General features: G+C 49.8%; 1 pseudogene; it reads left to right on the top strand.

The window, feature by feature from the left end:
* Positions 1 to 3,342: 3,342 nt before the first annotated feature.
* LOC119279684 lies at positions 3,343 to 6,087 on the top strand (annotated as a pseudogene).

Genomic DNA, 6,087 nt, shown 5'->3' on the forward strand with positions numbered 1-6,087 from the left:
CGTCGTCGCCGATTACGGGCAGCTCCGGCGCCGCCCCATGCTGCCGCAACCAGTTTGGCTTTCTCTCGACCTCCCCTACCCATTCCTCTCCGCCGCCGGCCGATTCTGGCCACCCCCGCATTACCCCGGCGAGCTGCAGCGGGAGCGCGCGAGCTTTGACAGTTTCGACAATAGGTTTAGTGCACTAGTTTTACATCTTCAAATGCATCATCTGTTGGAGTTGGAGTTTTAAATCACAAATATACATCATCTGTTGGAGTTGGCTCTTTTTTAGAGATGTAAAAGGCACTTTTTGGTGATGTAAATTATACAACACCTAGTTTTATATCTCGAAATTTGCACCATCTATCGGAGATGCTCTTATCCAGACCCGCACTTTGTCGTCTCCCTGCAACATTGCAAAACCTCGCCACCTACCACACCACCTCCACCTCTTCTCACGAGCGAGAGCGGGCCGGAGGGAAGGGTGATAAGTCTTGCTGGTAAGTGTTTGGTCCTCTCGATGTCCCCATCCATCCTCTCCGATTTGCCTGTCACTAACCCTAACCCTAAGAGCAATTCCAACGGGCCGACCCAAACGGATGGCGATTTTGTCCGCTTTTTGTCCGTTTGGGTCAGCCAAGCGGACACGAGCATCCACTTCCGCGTTTGCGTCGGCGCGTGCGCCCAGCGCTGGCGCGACCCATTTCGACGGCGTAAAAAAAACTGAATGCATGCATAATTAACATAAAAACCAAATTAATTAAACATTAAAGCCGACCACGAAGGCTGGCGGGAGTCCACGCGCCAGATTAGCATTTAAGAAAAATAAAAACAAACTAAAAATTAGGCGCCTGCACGCTGCCCTAGGCGTCGTCGTCGTCCTCGGGTTCCGTGAGGTCGATGAGCTTCGGCGCCGGAACGTCCCAGCTGAACGCCGTGTTACAGAGCGCGACCATGTCGGGCACGGGCTATGCCGGCGCTGGCAGTGCCGCCGCCTGGGCCGCCGCGGCCTGGCGCGCCTCCTCCTCGGCCTAGAGCCGCTTGGCCTCGGTACTCGCCCTCGCGGCGCTCCTCAGCCACCCGGATCTGCCGTTAGTGCTCGAGGTACGCCGCCTCTTGCTCCGGCGTGGCCTGCATCCAGACCGTCGGTGCCCTCACCCACTCGCGCACTACTCCCGTCCAGGAGTAGCGCTCGATGGGCTCTAGCTCCGGCTGCAGTTCGGTTTGGCGAGGCAGCGGGGAGGGGATGGCGGGGCCACCGGCGGTACCACGCAGTCGCCGGCCGCGGAGAGGGCCATGGCCTACGCCATGGCTGCCTCGTACCGAGCTTCTTCTTCTTCTGCCGCCTCCGTCTTGCGCCGCTCGTCCTCCTCGCTCTCCAGTAGATGGCCGCAAGGGCCGCCTGGTAGGCGTCCTTTGCCGCCTGGTCTTCCTCCTTGACGATGAGCGGCGGCGGCGACACGATGTGGTCGACCTCGCGCATGTCGTGCCGCCTCGCCTCCTCGTGCTCAAAGGCGAACCAGCGCACCCACTTGGGTAAGTCGTAGGCATAGGCCTCGTCGCGGCGCTGCTCCAGCGTCAGGAGCGCCCGCCGGCGATGCACCTCCTCCGCATGCGCCCTAGCCGACCACGGCGCCGCCGGCACTGGGATCCTTTCCGGATCCAGATGCCAGTCGTGCGGCAGCGTCACGTCGGGGTACGGCAGCGGCACGCGGTGGCGCCAGTGCCACTCCGCCTGGTGCACGGGCACGTTCACCCGCTGCCTCTGCCGGCGAGCCGGCGCAGGCGGAGGCGGGGTGAACTCCGCGAGGAAGGGGATGGTAGGGGTCTTGCCCTTCGACTTGCTGCTGCTGCCGAAGAAGAGCCCCATTTGGGCGGCTGGGGTGGCTGGGGTGGCTAGGGTTTGCTTGCCGGCGACGGGGGAGCGAGCGTTGCCTAGATGGGGATGGGAATTGGATGAGGACGGCCCGGCCACACGGCCGGCTTAAAAAAGGACGACCGCCGTCGCTGACGCGTGGGCCCAGGGTCATAAATTAAGCTGACCGGCAAGGGGGCAGGTAGTTGTGTGACCGTTAGGTGGGGCCGCGGCGGACATCGAGAAGGCGCGCGTGGCGTCCGTTCCGCATCCGCACCGACGCATTTGGGGCGCAAATTTGGGCCTCAAATGCGTCGGCGCGAACACGAAGCGGACGCGTTTTAGGTTTGGGTCGGCGCGTTGAGCCTCCATTTTTATCCGCGCCGACCCAAACGGACGGCGGCGGACGAAATGGGTCGTCTCGTTGGAGTTGCTCTAACCACCGCCTAGCGCCTTGCTCTTCTCTACGGCTGTTTAATAGCAAGTGTTTGATGGTAAATTAGTTTATTCCTGCCTGTCAATTTCCTTATACATTATGCTCTTCTCACACGCTTTTGTCAATCAACATGTAAATTGATTAATTTGCCATCCTGCCACTGTCATAGCCCTGTACTAGTACTCATGTTTGCTAATCTAAACTGTTGTTGTTGTTGTTGTACTATCTCGGCTTCGATTTCAGTGTTTATAATTTGTTCGTTTTCTTCCTTGTGCACTTTTACTTTGTTTAGCTTAGCCTACAACCATGATACCTTCATTTGGATTCTCGTTTTTTTAGAAAAGAAGGATGACCCCCGGCCTCTGCATTTGGGCGATGCATACGGCCACTTTATTAATTATTCTCACAAGACCTTACAAACTCATACAACAGTAAGACTAAAGCCATCGTCTAAGCAACAACAGTTGCTACACCTATCCAATCGATGAAGGGGCGTTGATAGTCTGGGCCTAATACCAAACAAACATCGTAGCTAAACCTAAACATCTAAGACCTGAGGTCCCAACCAGGACGCCTGCCGGGTATGGGGCACCTACCAGTCCGGCACACTCCTCAACCAGGACGCCTGCCGGGTATGAGGCCGCCGCAGCCACCTGCCACCAATCCATCTTCAGAGCTGTATTTGACTTCTCGATGGTCCTAATTTATTTGTAAAATAAAACAAAAAAAATGCACTATATGCTTCTCGTTGGTCCTTATTTAACTGTTTAATTGCACTATATGCTTCGTGACTATCTGTGAAAGTCTGACTAAGTTATTTCAAACTGACCTATCAACGATAACCATAATTCGTGAAAACAGCTCTTTTGAATAATCCGTGACTATCTGTGTCTCGATGCAGAAGTTTTACTAAGCTATGTCAAACTAGCCTAGTGGCCCTTGATTAGAAGTTAGAACTATTTGATGTATGTAATACCATTACATTTTTTGCGTGTCTTGTCTTTTTTTTTCTTTCCCAAACTGACAAGTTCCACTTGGCTAATGTTTTGCCAGGACAATTGATACAGCCATGGATCTCAGAGAGACTCTGCTAGCTAGTCTGTCTCCAGATGATAACATTCGTTCAGCAGCAGAAGGCAACCTCGAGCTGTTACAGGAGCGGGATCTTGCCAACTTCCTCCTGTCCTTGTCAGTAGAGCTCTCGCCTGATGAAAGTAAACCAGAGTCTAGGAGACTTGCTGGTATTGTTCTTAGGAATTCATTGGACTTGGAGGTTTCTGCTGCAGATAAGGAGCTTCAACAATGGGTCTACCTAGACTAATCTATCAAATCCAAGATTAAGGAGTCATTACTGATAACATTAGGGTCTTCGGTGGCTGTTGCAAGGCTCACCTCATCACAGGTTATCGCAAAGATTGCATCCATCGAGATACCTCGTCAGGAATGGCATGACCTCATTGGCAAATTACTAGGCAACATGACACAGCAGGGTGCATCTCCCCCACTAAGGCAAGCAAGTCTAGTGGCGTTGGGGTATGTGCGCGAGGATATTGAACTGGAGCAGCAACAAGCGAATGGTGTTCTGAATGTTGTCGTTCAGGCAATAAACCAGCTATAGCCAAATACCGAAGTTTGTCTTGCAGCAGTTAAAGCTCTATATAATGTTCTTGGTTGTGCTGCGGCCAACTTTGCAAATGAGGATGTGAGAAATCATATAATGGGCGCAGTTTGTGAAATACTAGCAAAATCCGAAGATCTGGAGATCCAACAGGCAATATTCGAATGCCTTGCTAAAATTGCATCCACGTATTATACGCTGTTACAACCTTATTTGAGAATCATACTCAGTCTGACAGAATCAATTGCACCCCAATGTATGGTGTTCTGGTGCACTGTTTGTAAGGAAGTGATTAAACTCCGAGAAGAACCACACATTGGCGCTGTCAATGCTAACTCTAAAGATTGTTGCTTTATTTATGAGGCCCTCGAGTTACAAGTTCCAGTGCTGCTAAAGCATTTGTTCAAGCGAGAGAAAGATCGGGAAGGACTAGTTCGAATGCTGCTACAATATCTGTTCAATCATGAGGAAGATCAAGAAGGACTAGTTCCAATGCCGCTAGAGCATCTGCTCATGCAAGAGGAAGATCAAGAAGGAGATGATTGTCTTCTGAACATTGACATAGACTGTGTGACTTTTCTAGGCCTCATTGCTAGAACTATCAGGGACGCAATTGTCCCCCTTGTGATGCAATGTATCGAGGGTAACATTAAAGCGCCAGATTGGCATAGTCGCATGGCCGCTGTTTCTGCAATTGGTTTTATCCTTGAAGGCCCTTCTGCTAAAGGACTTGCTCCACTGCTTGATTTGTTGCTCCACAAGATGGAAGATCCAAACAGCGAGGTAAAAGGAACCACTGCATGGATTCTTGGCCGGATGTTTAAGCTTCTGCATTTTCCAGCAAGTGCAAATGGAATTATAACGAAAGCAAACCTTCCTCGCATCATGGATGTGTTGGTACACTGTAGTAAAGATATTCCAATTGTGTCCGAAAAATTATGCGGAGCTATATATTTTCTTGCCCGAGGTTACGAAGATGCAGAGTCAGTGCCATCTGAGCTTTCATCGTCTCTTGATCGTGTTATTGATGCTCTCCTTTCTGCTTCACAACCTTCTGATGAGACCCCTTTCAGGCTTGGAGCATCTGCCTATGAAGCATTGTGTGCAGTTGTGGGAGTCAGCAATTTAGAACAACCTGTAGTTTGGAGCGCCATAGGAGATTTAATGCATCATATCATGAAAAGATTGGATATATGACGCTTGACCGCCAAGCACTTACTTTGGGTCATAAGTTGAAGAAAAACAATCTTCTGATTGTGCTGTGTGGTGTACTGCAGGTCATCGTCCAGAAACTGGCCAATTCAACTACAGTGAAGATAGTTACGAACGCTGCTCATCATTTGTTGTTTTCTTTTTGCCGTGTCTTGGTTTGTGATAGTTCTACTGCACAGGGTGAAGCAATGTCTTGGTCTGCCATTGCTGCTCTTGCTAATGCCACCGGTCCAGAGTTTGGGAAACACACGCCTATACTCATGCAGGTACTTGATGCTCACCCACTAATCACTATCCCCCATCTCTGTAGGAGTGACCAGCGATATCTGCCTTGTCTTGAAAGGTAAAATGTTGCCACACTGTGATAAAATTATGCAAGTTCTGTACGAAGGTCTTTCTAAGTCGACTCTTAGAGCTCCAATTTTCTCATGCTTTGGAGACATTGCTCTTGCTATTAGCAATGATTTTGAGAAGTACCTGCAGTATGTTCTGGAAAAGCTTCAAGAAGCTGCTAACTCACAGGACTGGGCTGATGTTCAAGAAGAGGACAAGACTGAATATGTGAACCAGCTTAGACAGGGAATATATAAGGCATACTCTGGCATACTACGGGGTATAAAGGACCCAAGAATTGGGTTTAAGGTAGCAACCCATCTATTTAAATTCATGGAAGCTGTGTGGGTAGACCGGAGCAGGTGCACATAATTTTCTTTGCCTTGTCGTATTTTGTTATATGGATGACCGTTCCTTTTCCATAGCACCACCAAGATGTAAAATTTTCATCATTTTCATTGCCTTGCACTTCTTTCTTAGTATATGGGTGACTGTTCTTGTTCCTTACCATTGTGTGTATCTATTTTCAGGGATAAAAGTGTGATGCATGCTGCTGTTGCTGTTTTGACCGATTTTGATTTGACAATTATTTTTTTTAGAACAAAGACGCTAGAGGCGCCCGGCTTTAAATTAATAAAGCCCACAACTTAG

The sequence above is a fragment of the Triticum dicoccoides genome, chromosome 3B (assembly GCF_002162155.2).
Source record: "Triticum dicoccoides isolate Atlit2015 ecotype Zavitan chromosome 3B, WEW_v2.0, whole genome shotgun sequence".
Classification (NCBI taxonomy): Eukaryota; Viridiplantae; Streptophyta; class Magnoliopsida; order Poales; family Poaceae; genus Triticum; species Triticum dicoccoides.